The sequence below is a fragment of the Gavialis gangeticus genome, unplaced genomic scaffold (assembly GCF_001723915.1).
Source record: "Gavialis gangeticus isolate Ggan-Ray unplaced genomic scaffold, GavGan_comp1, whole genome shotgun sequence".
Taxonomy (NCBI): Eukaryota; Metazoa; Chordata; order Crocodylia; family Gavialidae; genus Gavialis; species Gavialis gangeticus.
Window position 1 is genome coordinate 75,594,870 of NW_017729024.1, and position 20,977 is coordinate 75,615,846.

The 20,977-nt window shown below is 42.9% G+C and overlaps 1 pseudogene; it reads right to left on the bottom strand.

Annotated features, from left to right (window-relative positions):
• Positions 1-12,314: 12,314 nt before the first annotated feature.
• Positions 12,315-14,711, bottom strand: LOC109298084 (annotated as a pseudogene).
• Positions 14,712-20,977: the final 6,266 nt, after the last annotated feature.

Genomic DNA, 20,977 nt, shown 5'->3' on the forward strand with positions numbered 1-20,977 from the left:
CTGGAGCTCTGACTTTCATCTTCAAGGAACTCTCTTCTGGACAGTAACCATTAACGGAACCAAATGGACTCATTAAAAAACTGGTCAGAAGGAATTCTTACTGTATTGCATTTTGAATTTTCATGTAAAGGTATCCTACTAAGGCAAAATAATATGGCAATAGTGCTGGAAAAAATCATAAATTATACTTCATATACATATATACTTCATATATAGCTATATAGATAGATATAATATACACACATACACTATTAATTAATGATCAATAAAATATTGGGGGTGGGTTATAATAAAGTAAAATGTTAAAGTTCAAATTCATGGATAGAATTCTCTGTCCCTGCAGGATTGCAGGAGGAACCAAAATTACTGTTTTGTTAAATTAACTTTGAGGTTTTAGCTGCTTGTTCTAGACCTTTTTGTTTTTAAAAAATGTAATTGAAATGTAAATGTAATATGCATGGGCCAGGAGAATACTATGTGTATACTCTAAACAACAGTCTCAGTTTTTGTTTTATTGACAGATAAACTTCATAATACCAAATGTGAATAATGAGCATTATCAAGACTTTCATAGTCCAAAATTAAAACAAAAGCTGAAACCATGTAACTGTTCAGATATGAACTCTCCAGGAAATTGCATGTTCTGTTCTTTTTCCCTTCTGTTATGTTGTTTCCTTGTGCCTAAGCATATGGATGTAAAGAGACTTTTACTGTGGGATAAAAGGGAATGGGTCTCTCCCACATATTATCTGGTCCCTTGTATCTTCCCATGTATTATCCTGGGGCAAATGCATGCCATTTCATGTAGTTTACCTCTCAGTGTAGTGGGGTAGGTTACCATGGATTAGCTTCCACTTATCTTGAGTTTCCTCTCAGACATTTCTTCATGAAGGTTTAGCTATTATACATAGCTAAAACAGAGCTCTTAATTTTCTCCCAAAACTGTCCCTAGTACCTCCTTTCTCAGTCATTATAGAATATAGATAATGTCACTATTCTGCCTGTTACTTGCGACCATAACTTGGGTGTCATCTTCAACATGAATCACTCTTGAGGTTCTCATATGCAGATTCTTCCTGAATGGCATCTCTAAAATACAGCTTTTTCCCATCCAGGCATAGTCTGGACTGAGGTTTTATAATCTCACTTCCTGATCCACAGCTTTCTTCTTTCTGACCCTGACAAATGTAGTCTTATCTCTCTCATATCCACTTAGAATACTATGGTAGATATGACTTTCCTAGCCCATTGTTTTGACCAAATAACCTTCCCTTTGCAATCCTTCCACTGGCTCCCTTGCCTTTATCTCATCAAGCTCAAGCTGCTTTTCTTCACTTTCAAGGCCCTTCATGGCTTATTCTGATCTTTCCTATTACCCTTCTCTTACTTTTGAGATGTCCACCCAGGCTTTTACTTATTCCTTGATTCCAGTCTTCTCCTCCCACTTGTTAAATTTTCAAACAGAAACCTTTGTGATTTCTCTCATCCTGCTGCACCATAATAATCTGCAAAAGATAAAGTTTCGTTCTCCTTCAGCTTTCTCCATAAAATTTCTTTGCTCTGATGCCTATAAAACACTTTTACAAGAGTTAGGTAGGTGGTGTGCTAAGACCACTGTCTATCATGCAGACTAATGTTGTCTTGAAGGTTCCTTGCATGTCCCCATTTGTCTGTGTTGCATCCTCTTCTGTTTCTTGTATTATACTTTAATGTTTAAACTTTTTTAGCAGGGCTTGTCTTTTTGTACTTTTTATGGTGACTAGCTCCATAGGGTTCTGACCCATAAATAGGACTACTTGGTTCCACAAATAATACCAATAATTAGAAAGTACATGATGGTTCCTTCCAGCTTTAAAATATGTGACTCTACTAAAAAATACAGTAGAGTGAGTGACAAATGAGAACTCATGAAAAACATTAAAAAAGAGCTCAAGGGCAGTAAGTGGTGGCAGGGGGAAGAGACCACTTGGAGCTCCTGAAGACTGTCACAACGGGTAGGAGTTTCTAGGACATGAAGGGAAAACAGAGATGAGTGCCAGCTATTTGAAAGAGGATGTTTCAGAAAGGATTGTACATTTTCTCTGCTGTTCAGTATTCTTTTTGGTTTCACATGGCATCGTGAGCATCAGATCAGTGTGAGTGGGATTGAGGATGGATACACATTTTTCACATGTCTGTTAATCACCAGACAAAATGAAGCAAATATTTCTGGTCAACAAATCATGGCAACAAGGAATTACTTTGAAACTTTTATCTGTACATTGAAGTCCATTTGTCACTCAATTTTCACTCAAGGCTAGTACTTTCACCGCACTTATTCACTGGAATAAAGTCTTTTTTCTTTCCCAACTGCTTATCTGATTGTAAACACTGCTAATGTCCATGCTCACTTTCATCTAGCAACAAGAAAGTCAATTTCTGTTTCCAATTTTCAACGTATTGGGTACTGCAGGGATGAAAAACAGCTTGTCTTCAAGGATATATTCTTTACAAAAAGAACTTCATATTTTTCAACTTAAAACCACCCCTGAATCTAAGCATCTTTTTTCTCTTCATCTTCTGTAGGAGTGAAAATGTAGTAAGTTTTAAAACTGTCCTTGAGTGATGGAGTTGTTAATTTACCCACAGAACAAATACTAAAAGCTTCCTTGCATAACTTTCCACTGAATGTCAGTGCTCATTGTGAAAGGAGCACCTCTTAGAGCTGAAAGAAATTTGGCATTCATAATCATTGGTCTCTTTCTAGAGACACTAATGCTAGTTGTTGGGGTGTTTTTGTGATGTACATGTCTGTGGCAGTGGAAATGAAAACAAGACTTTGTGGTCACCTTATATATATGCCACCTACCTCAGACATCAGAATCTAAAAGAGTTTAGTTACTGTTGTCACTGTCTGGATTTAAAATATGGACACTAAAAGGAAGATTATTTCCACTTTCCAGTTCCCCATGGGGCCTGAATGACTGTCAGACTCCCACTCACATTAATGAATAGTCTGTTCTCTGAAAGCACATCCTGCATCGTTAGGCACTTGTACTACCATATTTTCCTTTTCCTATAATGATATGTCCATGTTGTTCTTGATCAATAGAAATGCCATACTGTTGTTTTGCCACTCTAAATTACTAAAAACTTTTTATTTGACATTGTGATATCCTCTAGTTTTTTCGATTTGGGATCTATATTGTTTCCTCTAAACTGAAATTGTTTAGTTTTTAAAATCACACGACAGTTGTTGAAACTAACCCATTTCTAGTTGCACCTCCAAAAAAGAGGTTCTCAGGTATGCTAATGGTCCATATTCTGACCCAAAATAAATATATAGAATTTTGTCCCTTGATATTTTTATTTGTTCCTCAGTTAATTAACATTTGCTATATAAATAGACACATACATATATTCTAATATTATAAAAGTCTTTGTGTGTCTGTCTGTAATGCTTTATTCACGCTCTGATTGGCTGTTTCAGCAGAGCATTCGGACTGCAGGTGGTGGCGCTGCAGTGGAGCGCTGCCATGACAGCAGGGACAGGGGAGGGGGGCTGAGGCCAGTGTAGCCGCTCTGTGGAGGAAGCAGCAGTGGTGCAAGGGGATGGGGAACAGGGTTGGACCCACAGCAGCAGCGCAAGGGAGGGGAGGAACAGGCCTGGGCCCACTGCAGTGTTGGGGGAAGGGGAGGCCCAAATGCCACCATGCTGGTGGGGACAGAGGGGAAGGAGCAGAGGGGAGAAACCAGTGCAGCTGGCCTCACTGCCCCCTGCCCTCCTGCCTTGCTCCTGGGAGACGGTGGCGATAGAGTGGACAGAGCAGCAACACTGGCCTTACCCCCTGCTCCCTGGATGCGGCGGCAGCACAGGGTGTTGGGTGGTGACACTCCATCCACACCTGTCCCCCCCCCGTCATTCATGGGGAGGTGAGGCAGGCAGGCAGGCATGGGAGTGCAAAGATCAGGTTTTTGGGTATTTTTCCCTATTTTCAGACTGTTCTTTCTATCTTGTTTATGCCAATTTTCTGAGTGGTTTACAAAATAACTTTAAAACAGGAGTACAATGTAGAGCTTTTGAAAGCATCTAGTAGAATAATTGACACTGGTCACTTTGAATGCACCGAATTCATGCTGCATAAAACTGTCATATTTTCATAATTACTTTTCTGTGTACTTTATTTTTTATATTTAGAAATTAGCATAATGATTTGATCATAAAGGGCTAATATTGGCTTGATACAGGTACAGTGTGAGCAGATGCTATACAAACTTCCCAGTGCAATTTTACCAGTTCATATGAATCCTGGCTTGGAGTAATCCTGTCTATTTGAGTCTTTGGCTTCAAGCAGTAGCTGCCAGATGTGCCAGGCTGCATAATGATTTTATGCTATACGTTTGTTTGATGTCAGGAGCTGATTCTCATTAGATGGTTCTCATTAGAATACCTCATCTATAGAAGTCAATTTACAATGATCAGACCTGTTAGTTTTTGCAATCTATAGACAAAAGTTTGAAAAGAAAGGGACACATTTTAACTCTTTTTCTGAGTATTTTATATACTTTGGAAGAACTCAATACAAATCAGTAACATTTTCATAGAATTATAAAATCATAGAAAATTAGGGTTGGAATGGACCTCAGGAGGTTATCTAGTCCAACCCCCCACTCAAAGCAGGACCATACCCAACTACATCATTTCAACCAGGGCTTTATCAAGCTGGGCATTAAAAATCTGTAAGGATGGAGATTCCGCCACCTCTCCAGGTAACCTGTTCCAGTGTTTCAACACCCTCCTAGTGAAAGTTTTTCCTCATATCCAACCTAAACTTCCCCAGTTGCAACTTGAGATCACTGCTCCTTGTTCTGTCATTTGTCACCACTGAGAACAGTCTAGCTCTATCTTCTTTGGCACCACCCTTCAAGCAGTTAAAGCAGGCGTGGGCAATTATTTCAGGCAGAGGGCCACTTACTGAGTTTGGGCAAGCTGTCGAGGGGTGCATTGGTAGCCCTGCCCCTTGATAGGTGCTGCACACCCTGGTTGCCAGCTTGTGACCAAAAGTCCTGACCTTTGCCACAAGAAGTCCCTCCCCTTGTCCCCAGAAATACTCCTTTCAGCAAGGGATTTTGCCATCTCAGAACCAGAAAAATACCAGATTATATTCTAAAAATTGAACATCTACAACATTCATTCATTTGATTTTTAAAAATATTTTTGTCCTGATTTACATGCATTTCTGTATTGTACATAGAGAGGATTGCACAAAGGGGGGTGTGGGTATATGTGTATGGTGGGGTGTGCATGTGGGACTCATGCTAGGAATACACACTGTCTCTCTCTCCCTCCCTCGCTGTACACACAGACACACACACACACACACACTCCTCCCGCTCCTGGCCTGGAGATACTGGTGCGGGCCCTGTGGTCAACTGAGGGCCACATTGTGCTGGAGCAGTCTGAAAGCTGCAGCAGGCAGAGACTTCTGGTTGGAGGAGGGTGTGGGTGGGAGGAGGCTGGGGGTGGGGCGAGTCCAGGCTGGACTTGCTGGTGAGTCCTGTTGGCTTCCCCTGGGTCCTACTTCCCCTGGTTCCTGTCATCTTTGACAGGCAGCCAGGAGCAGATAAATATACATTATCTACATTTTTTAGGGGTCCTGCAGGCCAGAAAGAATGGCTTGGTGGGCTGGATCTGGCCCACGGGCTGTATTTTGCTCACCCCTGAGTTAAAGGCTGCTATCAAATCCTCCCTCAGTCTTCTCTTCTGCAGACTAAATAAACCCAGTTCCCTCAGCCTCTTGTAAGAAGTCATGTGCCCTAGCACCTGAGCCATTTTCATTGCTCTCCAGTAGACTGTCTCCATCTTGTCCACATCCTTTCTGTAGTGAACTGCCCAAAACCGAACACAGTACTCCAAATGTGGCCTCACCAGTACTGAATAGAGGGGAAGAATCTCTTCCCTCGATCTGCTGGCAACACTCCTACCCATGCAGCGTAGTATACTGTTAGCATTCTTGGCAACTAGGGCACACTGTTAGCTCATATTCAACTTATTGTCCACTGTAACCCCCAGTTCCTTTTCTGCAGAGCTGCTACCTAGCCAGTCAGCCCCCAGCCTATAGTGGTACATGGGACTGCTCCATCCTAAGTGCAGGACTTTGCACGTGCCCTTGTTGAATCCTCCAATTTATCTAGGTCACTCTAAATCCTAGGTCTACCCTCCAGCATATCTACTACACCCCCCAAGCTTGGTGTCATACATGAACTTGTTGAGGGTGCAATCCATCCCATCTTACAGATCGTTAATAAAAATATTGAACAAAAGTGGCCCCAGGACCAAAACTAAATTGTCAGTAAGCTGTAAAAGAAACAAAAGAGCTTCAGAACTATAAAAACTTTACAAAGTAGCAATGATGGCTCAAAAGACTGATTGATGGGGATCTAGACAAGTTGAAATCCTGCTGAGATTTGGGGATTCCTGACAACTGTAATCATTAGGTGCTGGTTAGTAGTCTATGTGAAACAAGTCTGGCTTCACAATGGGCAAGTGTTCACATGGCTAAGCTACCATGGCAATTGATGTTAGTAGTGAAGTTGGTGGATCTGCAAAAGGGTAAAGGAGAAAATGTTTATGGAGACAGAACTATCTTCTTACTCCTAGCCATGTTCACTCAAGGTTAAAGTGGAAGAGGTATATTCATAGACCAGCACTGGAAGCTTGTTCTGATACATGTCAGGTTAGAGTTGTTTTGGGACTTAAGTAGAAAGCTTCATACTTGGCATATCAACCTAGTCTTTTCTGAAAACATATTTATTTTTTCCACATGCATTTAATTAATAAACTATGCTGAGTTGATCAAATATTAAGCTTGGGTAAATTCACATAGCTGCAGTAAAGTTAAGGAAGCTATGTAATTTTATATAAGCTGAGACTCTGGCTCTAAGGTGTCATACTCTTATTGGTTAAAAAATAAACCTTTAAAAAACGTAATCTTCATGAATTCTGCGACTTTATGAGTCTGTTATTTGTGTGTGTGCATACCTGTACCTCTTGCTTCATCTTTTCTCTTCTGACTGCCACTTCTGAACCCCTCCTGGTGTTTTCTAGAATTGTTTAAATTACAAAGACTATTACTTTCTCAGTTCTCACCCCATGGTGGTTGGCTTTGAATTTGGGGTATTTGAGGGGGACTTCACTTTGTTATACTTTCTTATTATAATATTTTATTTTGTTTTTAAGCTTTTTTGTCTTTTATTGTTAGTTGCCCTGAACCTTTTTTGGGAAGGAAGGCAAAAATATAAATCTTATAAATTAATAGCCAGGCCAGAGACTCAGAGTAAAATGCGGTTACAGCTAGATTTGAAAACTAATAGAAATGTAGTTTATATCCCCCTTTTTCTTCTATTTGGGCACATCTACACATGCTATTAATTCAACGTAGGCTTACTTGGTAGTAAAAATACTGCACAGTAAGCCTAATCAGGGAGCACATCTACACGTGCTCTCTCTTGGGAGCAGATTTCCTCCCACCTTGCTCTGCCCCCCTGCAGCAGCCAAAGGGAGCTGTCTCCTGGCCCCTGCCTGGAGGGATCCTGATGTGCACGGGATAGGAGAACTGCTGCTGAAGAGTTCTCTTGCCCTGTACACATGAGGACAAGCCCTGTGCCCAGCTGGACTTTTCCCCTGTGCCCCAGGGCTGGCGGCAACCTGTCCTGTTTTGGGGCAGGTCCCAGCCAGTCCTGGGCTGAGTGGAGAACTCTTCTGGTGCAGGCAGCTCCTGGCACCAGCTCCATGATCAGAGCAGAGGCTGGGAGATTGCTCCCTACCCCCAGAAGCTGCCTGCTGCTGAGGCAGGCTCTAAGCTCAGAGCCGGGCCCAAGACAACATCCCCCTGCCTTGGCAGCAGGTAGCTCCCAGCCCCGGCTCTACTGTGTGTGACAAATCGGAGCAGGGACTGGGAGATTGCTCCCTGCACCCAGGAGCTGCCTACAGCAGGCAGCTCCTGGGGTCAGAGAGCAATCTCCCAGCCCCTGCTACGATCATAGAGCTGGGGCTGGGAGCTGCCTGCTGCCAGAGCATGGGGACATTGTCCCAGCCTGGCCTCCATGCTTGGAGCCTGCCCCAGGAACAGGCAGCTCCCAGGGGACAGGATTGTTCTCCTGCCCCCTGTTGCCCAGGCTGACTGAGAGCAACTTTTCTCCTGGTCAGCTGTCTACATGTGTGCTACTGTGATGTCATTACCACACAGTTAATTTGCTACCTTCATTTGCAGATAGGAAATTAACCCCACAGTTGACTAATTGACTGCACAGTAAGCATCAGCACGTGTAGCCAGTGATGCTTTACCGCATGGTCAATTAGTCAATTGCATGGTGAAGCGTCTTGTGCAGACTCGCCCTTTCTGTACATATTTCAAATGCAAAATCAGTATCTGGTATTTCTGTACATGTTTGAAATCAGTATCTGAAAAATGTAAGTAGGGTTTCATAAGTTTTCATTACCTGCTTTGCTCTGGTGATACTAATATCCTACTCTTTTGTTGGAATATGAATAGAAAAATATTCTAGATTTGACAGAGCACAAAAAAATACTTGGTAAGAAATTACAAAAAAAAGTAGTGGACGATGCCATCAATGTAATGTTTTCCTCTAGGATGATACTCTTTTAAAAAGTTGTATGATATGTCTAATTTAATCAATCTAAACTCATTCTGAGTCTGTCTGCAAGCTGGACATGTACCTGAAACTGAAAATATAAGGGGACACTGGAGAAAAAAAGTGTGTTAATGGACATTGGTGTCTAGAAATGCTAGCTTCTTCAGAATTCTTGATCCACAGCCTTATAGTGCTGCTGAGGCAAATCAAAAGTTGAAAAAATGTATTTCATAAACACTATGAGGAACCTATTAAAAACAGTAGGTAACTATCTTTATTGCAGTTTTTCTTTTATAGCAACAATCAGGTCACTAGATTCCCCTCCTTCTATATGATTTAATAAGCATTTGATTGATCTTAATATAACTTAAGCTCTGAGTTTTACATTTTTGGTTTCTTGAGGACCATAATTACTGTATGTGTATGACAAATTGTCACATCTGTGCAATTAAGTTAGCTGAACAAAAATATTTAATCATATGTTCTTTAAAATTGTTGTGAGCTTAGAATGAAAATATGGAAAAACAGAAGCATAGAAAACTAAAAAAAATATATCCTCACTTCTAATCCAGGATTGCGGGGCTGATGCTCCAAACCCACAGCCCCCAGGCCCTGCCAGTGCCCTTCATTCCAGACCCACAGCCCCCTGGCCCTGCTAGTGCCCCTCACTCCTGACTGACAGCCCCCCAGCCCTGCCAGCACTACTCACTTCTGATCCGCTGCTATCCACTCCAAGCCCCTCAGTGTGTGAGGAAGGGAGTGAGTATGGGGGGGAGCCTGGGGAGCCAAGGCAATGCAGTGCAGGGGATGGGAGATTTCCGCACCCACAGTGGGGTGCGAGTCTGCTGCTGAGCCAGACCAGCTCTGGAGAAGCTGCCTCTGCAGCTCAGTGGGTGGGACCCAGCGCATGGGGGAGCACCATGCCAACATGGTGAGGCATGGCAGTGGTATTGTGCCTCCCCCTCCCCCCAGCTTTTGCTGGGCAAGCGCCTTGCTTTGGCAGTGATGGCTGTGGAAATGGCTCCTTCCCAGAGCTGGTAAGGCCTGGCTGCAGCCCTGAACCCCACTGTGAACACAGAAATCTTGGGGGGCATGTGAACTGTGCCCCTTCCCCACTCCACTTGGCCTATGCTTCCTTCCTCCCCTGCCCAACGCATGGCAAGTCCCCCTTTCCTCTCCCACCCCCTCCCATAGACTTACCTGGAGGCAGTGATGGAAGCTGCTCTTCATGCTGCCCAGGTGCCATGTGCATGTGTGCAGCAGATCAAGAAGAGCATGGCCAAGTGTTGGTCTCTCCAACACTTGCACCAGAAAGTTGTCTCCAGTGCTTTCCAAAAACTTCCTGGATTGCCTGCACACTGCTGTATTGCTCTCTCAGCTGATGTCAGGGTATTTGAAGTCCCCCATGAGAATCAGGGCCTGTGATCTGGAAACTTCCTCTAGTTGTCTGAAGAAAGCCTCATCCACCGCATCCTCCTGGTCTGGTGGTCTATAGCAGACACCCACCACAACATCACCCTTGTTGCTCTCCCCTCTAACCTTAACCCAAAGACTTTCAACAGACCTATTTCCAGTTTTATACCGGAGCTCTGAGCAATCATACAACTCTTTTACATACAGCACCAGTTCTCCTCCTCTTCTCCCCTGCCTGTCCTACCTGAACAGTTTATACCCATCCATGGCAGTGCTCCAGTCAGGCCAGCTATCCCACCAAGTCTTGGCTATTTCAGTTGCATCATAGTTCCTGGACTGTTCAAGGGCTTCCAATTCTTCCTGCTTATTTACCTGGCTTCACGGTATACAGACACTTGAGGTAACTAACCAATTGCCTTACTTTCTCAGCAAGAATAAGGCCTCCCCAGCTGTCTGCTCCTCCTTGTGCTTCCTCCAGGTCTTCTTCCCCACATATCTCAGGGCTTTGGTCTCCATCCCCCAGAGAACCTAGTTTAAAGCGCTCCTCACTAAGTTAGTGAGTCTGTCTGCATAGATGCTCTTCCCTTTCTTTGTCAGGTAGATCCCATCTCTTCCTAGCAATCCTTCCTCTTGGAACAACGTCCTGTGGTTGAAGAAGCTGAATCCCTGCTAGCGACACCACCTGTGCAGCCATGCATGTGTAAATGAGTACAAAATATGGCTGAGGAGTCTAGTCACTGTTGCACTGAATTTCTTTGCAGGTTGTAAATTTTATGTATTTGTCAAATACAGTTATAATTGAGCAAGTATACTGTATTCTATTTTCATTGTCTTGCTCCTGTGGCAGCCAAGATTACTGTACTGGGAAAATGTATATATAGAAAAATATCACATAACACAGTTCCTTTTATGATACGAGAGATTCATAGTTGTTTTTATTAAGGCCAGAAGGGATCAATAGAGTCTCTTAATTCATCACCTGCTTAACACAGATTGTGGAATTTCACAAAGTTATTTCTATATCTCGTCCAAGTACTTGTGATTGAATGAGAAGCATGCCTAGAAATTTAGGCCAAGAACAGGCATTATGTGTCTACCAGGAAAATTGCTGCTCTCCCATTGGAAAGCATAAGCGTATAGAAGTTCATGTGATTTTTTTTTTCCAGAATAAAAATGATGGTTCTGAGAGAAAAATAAACCGTCTCCAACCACGCAGACATCACTTTTGGGAGAGATCCTTCTGGGATAATGAATGTATGTACACTGAGCCTTCTGAAAGAAGCTGCAGCACTGTTCTCTCACATCCCAGCATGCATTGTTTCCATTTCCTCCCCCATACTCATAGCTCCAGGGAGACAGTTACTCAAGCTGGACTCTTACTGCTGCAGCCAAGTGCAGAGCCTGTCACGCCCCCTGACAGCTTTGGGACAAGGGAAGCCCAACCTTTTCACCTGCTTTGTGCTGTGCCCTCAGGCCATGGAAGATACAGTGTCCTGACGCAGCTGCATGCCCAGCAAATCACCCTGTATGGGCATTGGGACCTGCTGAATGGTTGGAGAGAGACACAGGGTCTTGAGGCAGCTGTGTGCCCTGCACATCCCCCTGAGCAGGCATGGGAACCCAACCTGGCCAGAGCCAACCTCATATAGGATCTGGTTCCATCGGCTGGTGCAAGAGGGATTGGGATCCATTGTGGGCTGCTGAAGTGGAAATTGACAGGGTTGCTTCTGAAAAGGGATAAGACATGCTCCAAGTCTCCTGTTTCAAAACCTCAAAGTGGTGTGAGGGGGGCAGGGGGATTGAGTGAGTCCCTGGCTGAATGCCATCAGCAGCACAGGCTCTGTTGCTCAGAGACTTTAAAGATCCCAGAGGAAATAACTCTTGAACTGGAATTAACTCATGGTCTTGAACTGGAATTAAAAATTACTCATCAGTGTTGATAGCCAGTATAACATCACTATCATATGCAGAGGGAGTCCTTGCCATTACCCTCAAAAGTATAAGCATTTCTAAATTATTTTTCCTTATTTTTGAAATAGCGCCTGGCATGGTATAGATAGGTAGCAAGGAAGGCAGTGCTTACCTCAGAAAGTTCAAAATTGACATGAAAGACAGGACACAAAAAATGGTTAAATCAAAGAAACTTAATGGGAGTGGGCTGGGAATTTCAGGTAAGAACAACACAAGCTGAGTATTGACTATACTGGGTCATGTTTTCAAGTGTGCAGTTCAACAAAAAAGTGAATTTTCAGGTTCTACTTGCTTAGCTAGCCCATGTTAGATGGCATTTTTTGATAGTCTGATTTGATTTGAAGAGTTGAGACAGTAATCACTTCAAGCCACTTTGAGTACACGTCAACAAAAATTAAGAAGTTCTTACCTTGAAAAGGGCTAGCAAAATCAATGTGGATGCATAACCAGGGTTCCTTTGTCATTTCCCAAAGGAATACTGGTGCTTTTGGTGGATTATGATAGGTTGGTTGACAAATGCTGCACTCCCTCACAACCCTTTCTATGTCATTGTCCACACCTGGCCACCATACATAACTTCTAGCCAGCACTCCCATCTTCACAATGCCTGGGTGTGCTGCATACAGTGTTGTCAGTATGATTTGATGTCCTGCTTCTGGAATTATGACACGATTTCCCCACAAGAGGCAACCCTTCTGGGCAGACAGCTCATGTTGATGTAATGAAAATGGCCTGAATTTCTCAGCCATTTTGTCTGCAGGCCAGCCCCTCCACACCCAGTTGAGGACACGGGCAAGAATAGGGTCTTTTGCAGTCATCCATGCTATCTGATCAGCCTGAAGAGGGGCTTCTGGCATGGATTCCAGCATGAGGACTTCCATTGGTGGAGGAGTAGCACAATCAGGTATATGTAGTGGTAGGCGGCTCAATACATCAGCATTTGCAATCATTTTCCTAGGTTTGTACACAAGCGTATAGTCATATGCATTTAGCATGATGCTCCAGCATTGCATATGAGGAGACAGAATAGGAGGAGTTGGTTTGTCCATAGTAAAAATTCTAAGAAGGGGTTTGTGGTCTGTTCAGATTTCAAATCTCTGTCCATAAACATAACTGTGAAATTTTTTTACTTCTGCAATGATTGCCAATGCTTCTTTATCAATCTGTGTGTAGTTCCTCTCAGTTGAAGTCATTGTTCTAGAGTTAAAAGCAATGGGGGCGTCCATGCCATCAGGCAGTGTGTGACTGAGGACAGCGCCAACACCAAAGAGCGAGGCATCACAAGTAATGGACAGTGGCTTCTCACTGTGGCTCATCATAGTGAACAAGGACACAGTCTGATGTCAGCAATTTCTTGACGCCGTGGAAGGCTTCATTGTGCTGGCAAGTCCACGTCCACTAAGCTCCTTTATTCAGTAAGCGATGAAGGGGCTCTGCTATGGTGGCTTTGTCTTTCAAGAAGATGTGATAAAAATTGAGAAGTCCTAAGAATGCTTGAAGATCCTGTCTGCATTTTGGTATAGGGTCATCATTTATTGCTTTTACCTTGTCTTCAACTAGGTGAATGCCAGAAGCATCAATCTGATATCCCAGAAAGTTGATACTGGAAACTCCCAGCTGACATTTTTCTCTTTTTACTCTGATACCTGTTTTATTGAATCTCTGTAAAATGTCTCTGTGTCTCAGTGAGTTCCTTTCTAGATGACCCCATGATCAACACATCATCAAAATATGGAATAACCCCAGGAATTCCTGCTACCATTTTTTCCATGAACCACTGGAGCATTCCTGGTGCCACAGAAATTCCAAACTGGAGGTGCTTGACACGGAACGCTCCCCGGTGTGTAATTATTGTTTGGGTCTCAGCAGCCTTGTCATCCACTATCAATTGCTGATAGGCTTGGGAGAAGTTAAATTTGGCAAAAACCTTCCCTCTTGCAAGAACAGATAGTAACTAGTTAATGGCAGGCACTGGGTACGGGTCCTGCTTAAGTGCTTTATTACAGTGCACTTGTAATCCCCACAGATGCAAACACAGCTGTTAGGTTTTAAAACAGGAACAATTGGTGTGGCCCAGCTTGTATGTACAATTGGCTCAAGGACCCCTTGCACAATAAGCCGATGTAATTCTGCATCAGTTTTCAGCCGCAGTGCAAAAGGTCCATTCTGAGCCTTCATAAAGATAGGGGCTATCACAGGATCCATTTGGAATGTCACAAGTGGACCAGAGTAAATTCCTAATCCCTCGGAGAATACCTGGGGAAACTCCCTTGCAAGCCTTTCCAGATGTTCTGTGCAGAGACTGTGTACGCCTTGAATACTGATTCCCAATGGTGAGAACCAATTTCTCCCCAGAAGACTTTTGCAGGAACCCTTAGTGACAATAAGGGGTAGACACTGTCTAACAGATCCATACTGGACATCTACACTGCAGCTACCCAAAGTTTCCACACTCTGTCCATTGTAGTCACGCAGACGACACTCAGGTTTCGATAACTTGGGGAGTGGGTGCCGAAACAACCAGGAGAATGTGTTTTCATCTATGAGAGATACTTCCGAACCCAAGTCCACTTCCATTTTTCACTTCTTTCCATTTATTACTACAGTTGCAATCATCTCAGAACCTTGAGTTTCAACAACACCAACATTTTGAATCAAATATAGTTTTCGTACCTCACATTCTGGGGAGGACTCTAATCTGTGAGTAGTCGAGGAGCAAATACATTTACCACAGTCTTTTTGTCTCCCGGAATTGGCCTTTGAGTGGCAAACCCTCTTTATGTGGCCTTTCTTCTTGCAGGCATGACACTCCGCATTCCTTAACCTGCACTCTCTTCGTCTGTGTTGGCCGCCACAACTCAAACATGTCTGTGGATTAATTGACTTATGTGGTGCTGTTGGTGAGGGTATAATCCACTGAATTTGCTAGTGATGATCTAGTTCTTGATCTTTTTGGAGTAAGTGGACATTGCTGGAGAACACCTGGTGAATTTCTCTTATGTTATGGGATACTGCTTCAGCTGCCAAAACTTTTCCTTGTGCAGTAGCCAAGGTCAAATTCGGTTTAGAAAGCAGGTGATGTTGGATTGCTTCATCTTCAACCCCACAGATGAGATGGTTGCAAAGCAGGCCATCCAGGAGCTCCCCAAACTCACAAAATTTGGCAAGGTGATGGAGCTCAGCCAAGTAATCTGCTATGCCTTCATTGGCCTTTTGGTCCCATTTAAAAAAACTGTAATCTCTTCAGGGTAACAGATGGCCTTGGGCAAAAACATGCCTTTAGCAGCGCAATTAGTTCAGCATAAGACTCAGTGTTTGGTAAGGCAGGTGGTGTGAGGGAACGGACGATGGCAAATGTGTTAGCACCACAAGCTGTCAGGAGGACCATACACTTCTGTGTTGGGTTTTCCATTTTGTTGGCTTCCAGGTAACAGGATAGCCTTTCCACATAAGAGTCCCAAGAAGCCAGCTGCCTCATGTCAAATTCTTCTGTGTGTCCCAATGTAGCCATCTTGATTAACAACAGCAGGATTAGAGAGAAAAGAAGAAGAAAAAAACTTCCCTCTGATCACAAAACACAGCCTGGTCTCAGAATGTTGTCCCACAATCTAGGGGCGTGTTCTCAGTGAAGAATCCCATCCTTGTCACCAGATGATATGGTGTGAGTTCAGCAACACCACCCTGAACACCACTGTGAACTAACAGTCATTTATTATTATAGCTCTCTGGAATCATATCCAGGGTGGATCTTAATAGTTGCATCAGTAGATGAACAGGGAGGGAGTCCCAGTGCTGCAAAACTGCCACAAAGTAAAGTGAACCTTGCAGTGCTGAACATGAGGGTTTGGGCCTTAAAGGGAGAGTACAAGGAAAACACAATAAGACACAACAGTAATTAATAAGGAATAAATTGTGCCAGAGAGCCTATACTTTATATCTAATAACAATTTTCTTTCATTCTTAAACATGCTAGTTTTGGGTTTGGCTGTACAAATGTGTTTCTGACAAGCAATTTGAGCCACTAAGGAGTGAAGATTGGCTTGATATATAACTATCTTCTAGCAGCCATGAGAGAGAATCAATTCATTTTACCATATAGTCAATCTATGTCCTCTACATATCTGATTTCTTTTGTCTGAGCTCTGTTTTTAAACCTCAAAGCCTGTAGTTTACAGGTTCATATTTTATTTTCCTAATACCATTTGTGTATCTTGTGCACACTGTCTCCAGGCTACATATTACAGGTTCTGAAAGTCCTTACTTTGCCACTTTTAAGATCATTAACTTGTACTATAAATGGGAGTTTTGCCACTATTTTCATCATAAATCTTTGGGATTATCCTACCAGCATATAAATCCTTGTCAACTTCTTATTATGTGAATATAATGTGGCAGAAAACAGCAGAAGATCTTAGAGAGAACCAGTTCTAAAGGAATTTCACAGGTACTGGGTACTGCTTTTTATTAAGCATTACAGAGTCTAGCTGTGATTACTAATATGAAAAGCAAATGTAGACTAAGGAAATTTCCTCCAATAGATAAAGATATTTATTATTTAAAGCTTCTGTTTCATGTCTTGTGTGTATCAGATTCCTAACAATCCCAGCTTACTCTTTTATAATCCTTCTCCCAAAGAAATTTTGGCCCAAACAGATCCTGTTTTATCCATGCTCCCTGTTCTTATTGCTTGACAATCTATTGCATCATTAACATATAATGCTATGTCATCACTTTAACCTTTTGTTTCATCTTTCCTACATGGCATATACCTTTCTATATTTGTATTACAGGTAAAAATGCTATTCCACCATGTTTCTGATATCCCATATAAATTATACTGTTCAGTTTTACATCTTGCACAAGTAATACATTCATCCTTTTTATTGGCCAGATACTTTGTATTGGGCTGTAAACAAACATTGCATTTCTCCCACAAGAAAGCTTTTGTCCCAGGATCCTTCACACTTACAGTCCCACTTTAAGTACCTAGAAAGTATGTAGGATAAAATGCTCTAACAGTTTTTCCCTGGACACTGTCATGTAAGGAAGAATTTCTTTACTGTCCAAGCCCCCAAGGTCTGGAATAGCCTGCTGCCAGAGGTGGTTCAAGCACCTGTTTTGAACGCTTTCAAGAGAAATTTGGATGCTTATCTTGCTGGGATCCTATGACCCCTGCTGACTTCCTGCCCCTGGGGCAGGGGCCTAGACTCGATAATCTTCCGAGGTCCCTTCCAGCCCTAATGTCTATGAAATCTATGTGCATCTCTAAGGTAGTTGCACCTCATTTAACTTAATTGGGGTTCATTCTAGGGACAAGCCTGTCAGGTTGTGTGCTCTCTGTGATCACCCACAGGCAGAGGAGCAGTAATGCAGCTTGAAAGTGCTACATGAGTAAAAGGGCTGTGCTGCTCTTGTTTTGATCCAAGTCAAAACCTGGGTCAATCTGCATTGCCTGTTTATAACTTTAGAGCCTGTCTTGATGAGCGTCCATGTGCAGGGGTATGAGTTCCCTGCAGGACAAATAGCAGCAGCACATATTTGTGCTGCTGCTATTTGTCCCTGGGCATGTTTCTGCACACACACTCCAGCACAAAGTAACCTGAGAAGGGTAGGAGATGCTGGGGTCAGCACCTGTGTTGACCCCACCAGCCTTACCTGGAGTCCTAGGGGCTTCTGGGGGCAGTAGTGGTGCCAAGCCGGCCAGGCTCCCTTTCTGGTGGTGCACATTGCTGCCATGTGCACCACACCATTGTTTTCAGTGGCAGGTTTTTTACAATGTGGTCTCCCAGTGTCAAGAAAGATCCACTGTGCTGCAAATTAGCATGGCACATGGGTGCACATGCACTGTGTGCAGTTTGTGGCATCTCAAGCAAGTCTGATGAGCTGCAAACCGCACATGTGCTCTTGTTGGGATGTGCCCTTAGAGTACAAACATTTTCATTGTTATTGACTACATTCATTTTTCTCATTGGATTACACAGAGGCCTTTCATGACATTACTATCAGGTAGCCAGCTCTAAAAGAGTAAATAGCTCAACAATTAAATTATTTTTTTTTACTTGGTTTCCTCACCTTCTGCTGCAACTGAAGTTCTGATATATGCAAATACATGTCAAACAAGACACAGATGGTTCTCACCAGCTTTCTAATTCTTCAGAAAATAGTGACCCATGTTTCTTCTGCCTTTCAATTTATGAAGAAGCAAGTCATATTCTGCAAAATTTGCCTGTCTTGAAATCTGTGCGTGGGATTAGTCCAAGCAGTTTAGTTTTAAATATTAGGCTTGTTTCTCATAATACGTGAGGGATGCTGGGCAGCAGTCTTGTAACTGATAGGTGGGAGGAAGGTGAGTAGGTCACCAGCCCCAGGTGCTAAATTGGAGAGGTCACCAGTATGGCCCACTCCCTTCTAGGAGGCATTTCCATGGCAGGGGAAGCCCACTCATAGGAGCCAGGTAGGTGCAGCCCCATTCCCCATAGTGTATCTGTGGGGGAGAGGGAGGTTAGTGAGGGAAGTGGAGGCCTTGCTATGGGAGACACAACCCTACGTCCAGAAGCCTATCAGGGAGGAGGAGCAAACAAGGCCCCAGGAGCATCATCCTAGTTGAGAATCACTGCTCTAGACCTTACTATCTTTGCAACCTTCTGTCAGCCCACGTAAACCAGTGCCCTTTTTAGAATTTTTACCCAAGCCCATTCTCTCTGGCTCAGACATGCATGGACATTGAAAACCCACTGGATAAAAGGCTATGGAATTGAATCAGCCAGCTAATTACTGATAAACAACATAATGATAAAACCTGCTCTAATTTTGTAGTTCACTTTTGTTCTTGAAGATGAGAGAATAGTTCTAAAAAAAGCCAGTCAAATTATGCCTGCCATTACTTATGCCAAGCACTTTTTTCAGTTTTTAAGAGAAATATACAAGTGGGGAAAGTGGATTACGTTGATGTTGGAGATGCTGGTTACTATTTTCTTTTTAAAATGTAAGAGAAACAGCAGGAAACCAATTTGACAGCTACCCCCTTGAATCCTGACAATTTAATGAAGGAAGAAATACTGATTTAAATGATTAGGTGTCAAATGTGAAAGAGGACTTTTTTTTGAGATGAGACCTGTTGCAGATTTAGGGATGAAATACCAATGATGTCTTTCAATGTGAAAAGTTTTACACAGGTCCACACATGAACACTTTTTCAATTCTTTAATTACTAATACAGAGATTAATTCCCCATTGGTTTCAGGGCTTTGTTACACATTAACCACTGGATTATCCACACATTAATACAGGAAACTAGTTTTAAGCACACTCTGGGCAGCTTAAAGTTATGACACTCCAGGGCAGGTTTATCTCTTATCTGTGGTATCCATTAATGTGTGGCCACTCCCTACAGATGAGCTGTTCAAATTGCAATCCTTCAGTATCCCATCCACCACCCTCCTGTTCTGCGTGAACAAAATTTCCATCCCCTGAACTCTACTGCCCAGAGAGTTCTGATACCAAGCCAATTCCCTCTTCCACCCCCCAGGAGTGTGACCTTCCCATCCCCAGGGATGCAACTGCATGCAAACAGCCCACAAAGCATATGCCAGCTGGCCAGACCACAGGGCACGGATGAGTCTAGGAGTGGGGTCAAGAGCAGGTGAGGGAGAACAAGGTAGGGGGCCGGATAAGATCCTCATGAGCCACGGCTTCCTTCTTTGGACAGGGGCAGTAACTCCCCTAAAATCACCTTCCTTAACTGCTCCCAGCTCCCAGCACCTCCCACATCCCAGTCCCAAATCCCAATTTATTAAAACATTAGACCTTTAACCTACTTCCTCTTAATTTCTTTTTAACTTGTTTTACTTCTTTTTATTTTATCCTTCAGTAGGTGACTTCCTTCATTTAACTACCCCCCAACCCCCATTTCCTTTCCACCTCCCATTTCATTACCCACCCCCATCCCATTAACTCTCCACCTCCCACCCCTGAAGCCCATCTCTCACACACCCCTACCTACATCAGGGATAGAAGCCTGTCCTAGCTCAGCAGCCCTGTAGTGGCAACTCACAGCTGTAGCTCCTAGTCAGACCCCTGCTCACTAGCTCTTTAGGAGCAAGTCAGAGCTGTGCAGGTGTGGGACAGTCAGATAAAGTTTTCAGTCTTAAGGTGGAACTGCTCTGAACTTAAACTAGCACTAGCACCGATCAACATTTGAGCAGTTCAAAGTGCAACATGCAACAAAGCCTTTACACTTGCTATCTTGGTCATGGGTGTCACTAGAAATAAGATCAGCAAGAAAAGTATGGATTCTTTCAAAATTAATATGATATACTGTAAACTGTTGTATGTAGTAGTTTTATAAGGAAGTGTCATTAAATGCCAGGGGTGTAATTTCCTAAAAGAGAACTGTGGACAAATGAACAGATCATTAGAAAACTAAAGGCCATCTCCCCTTAGTTTTTGGGAGTTGTGGATTAAACAATTGATCCAAGTTGATTAAATGATATATTCTGGTGCAAGCATTGTTGTCTTGACCCACTTAACACAGATTTTTCTCCTGGCACAATGGACAAATGTGTATGGGAGGTGGGTAAGGCATTATTTGTATAAATTACTTGATTACTATGCTGGCAGAATTAAATCAATACATTGTATTGAAAATTAAATTTAGAAGGAAACCTGGGATTATTTCTCCATCTAGCTGGGGGAAGAACCAGGTAATTAGTTTATTTCAAAAGGCAGCTGAAGGGAACTGAAAGAGTAGAACAGATGGCAGTTTCAGCAAATGCATATACAACAGTATTACAATATATCTTATATACAGTATACAATATTTATAGTATAGTTGTGAACTGTAGTGCCTATTTGAAGGAAGAATAGTGTAATATTGAAAATTTCCATAAAGCATGTTTTTCACTGCTAGAGTCAGCAACAGATTTGGTATTGTTGTGCGGTCATGTTATATGTTTAGGTA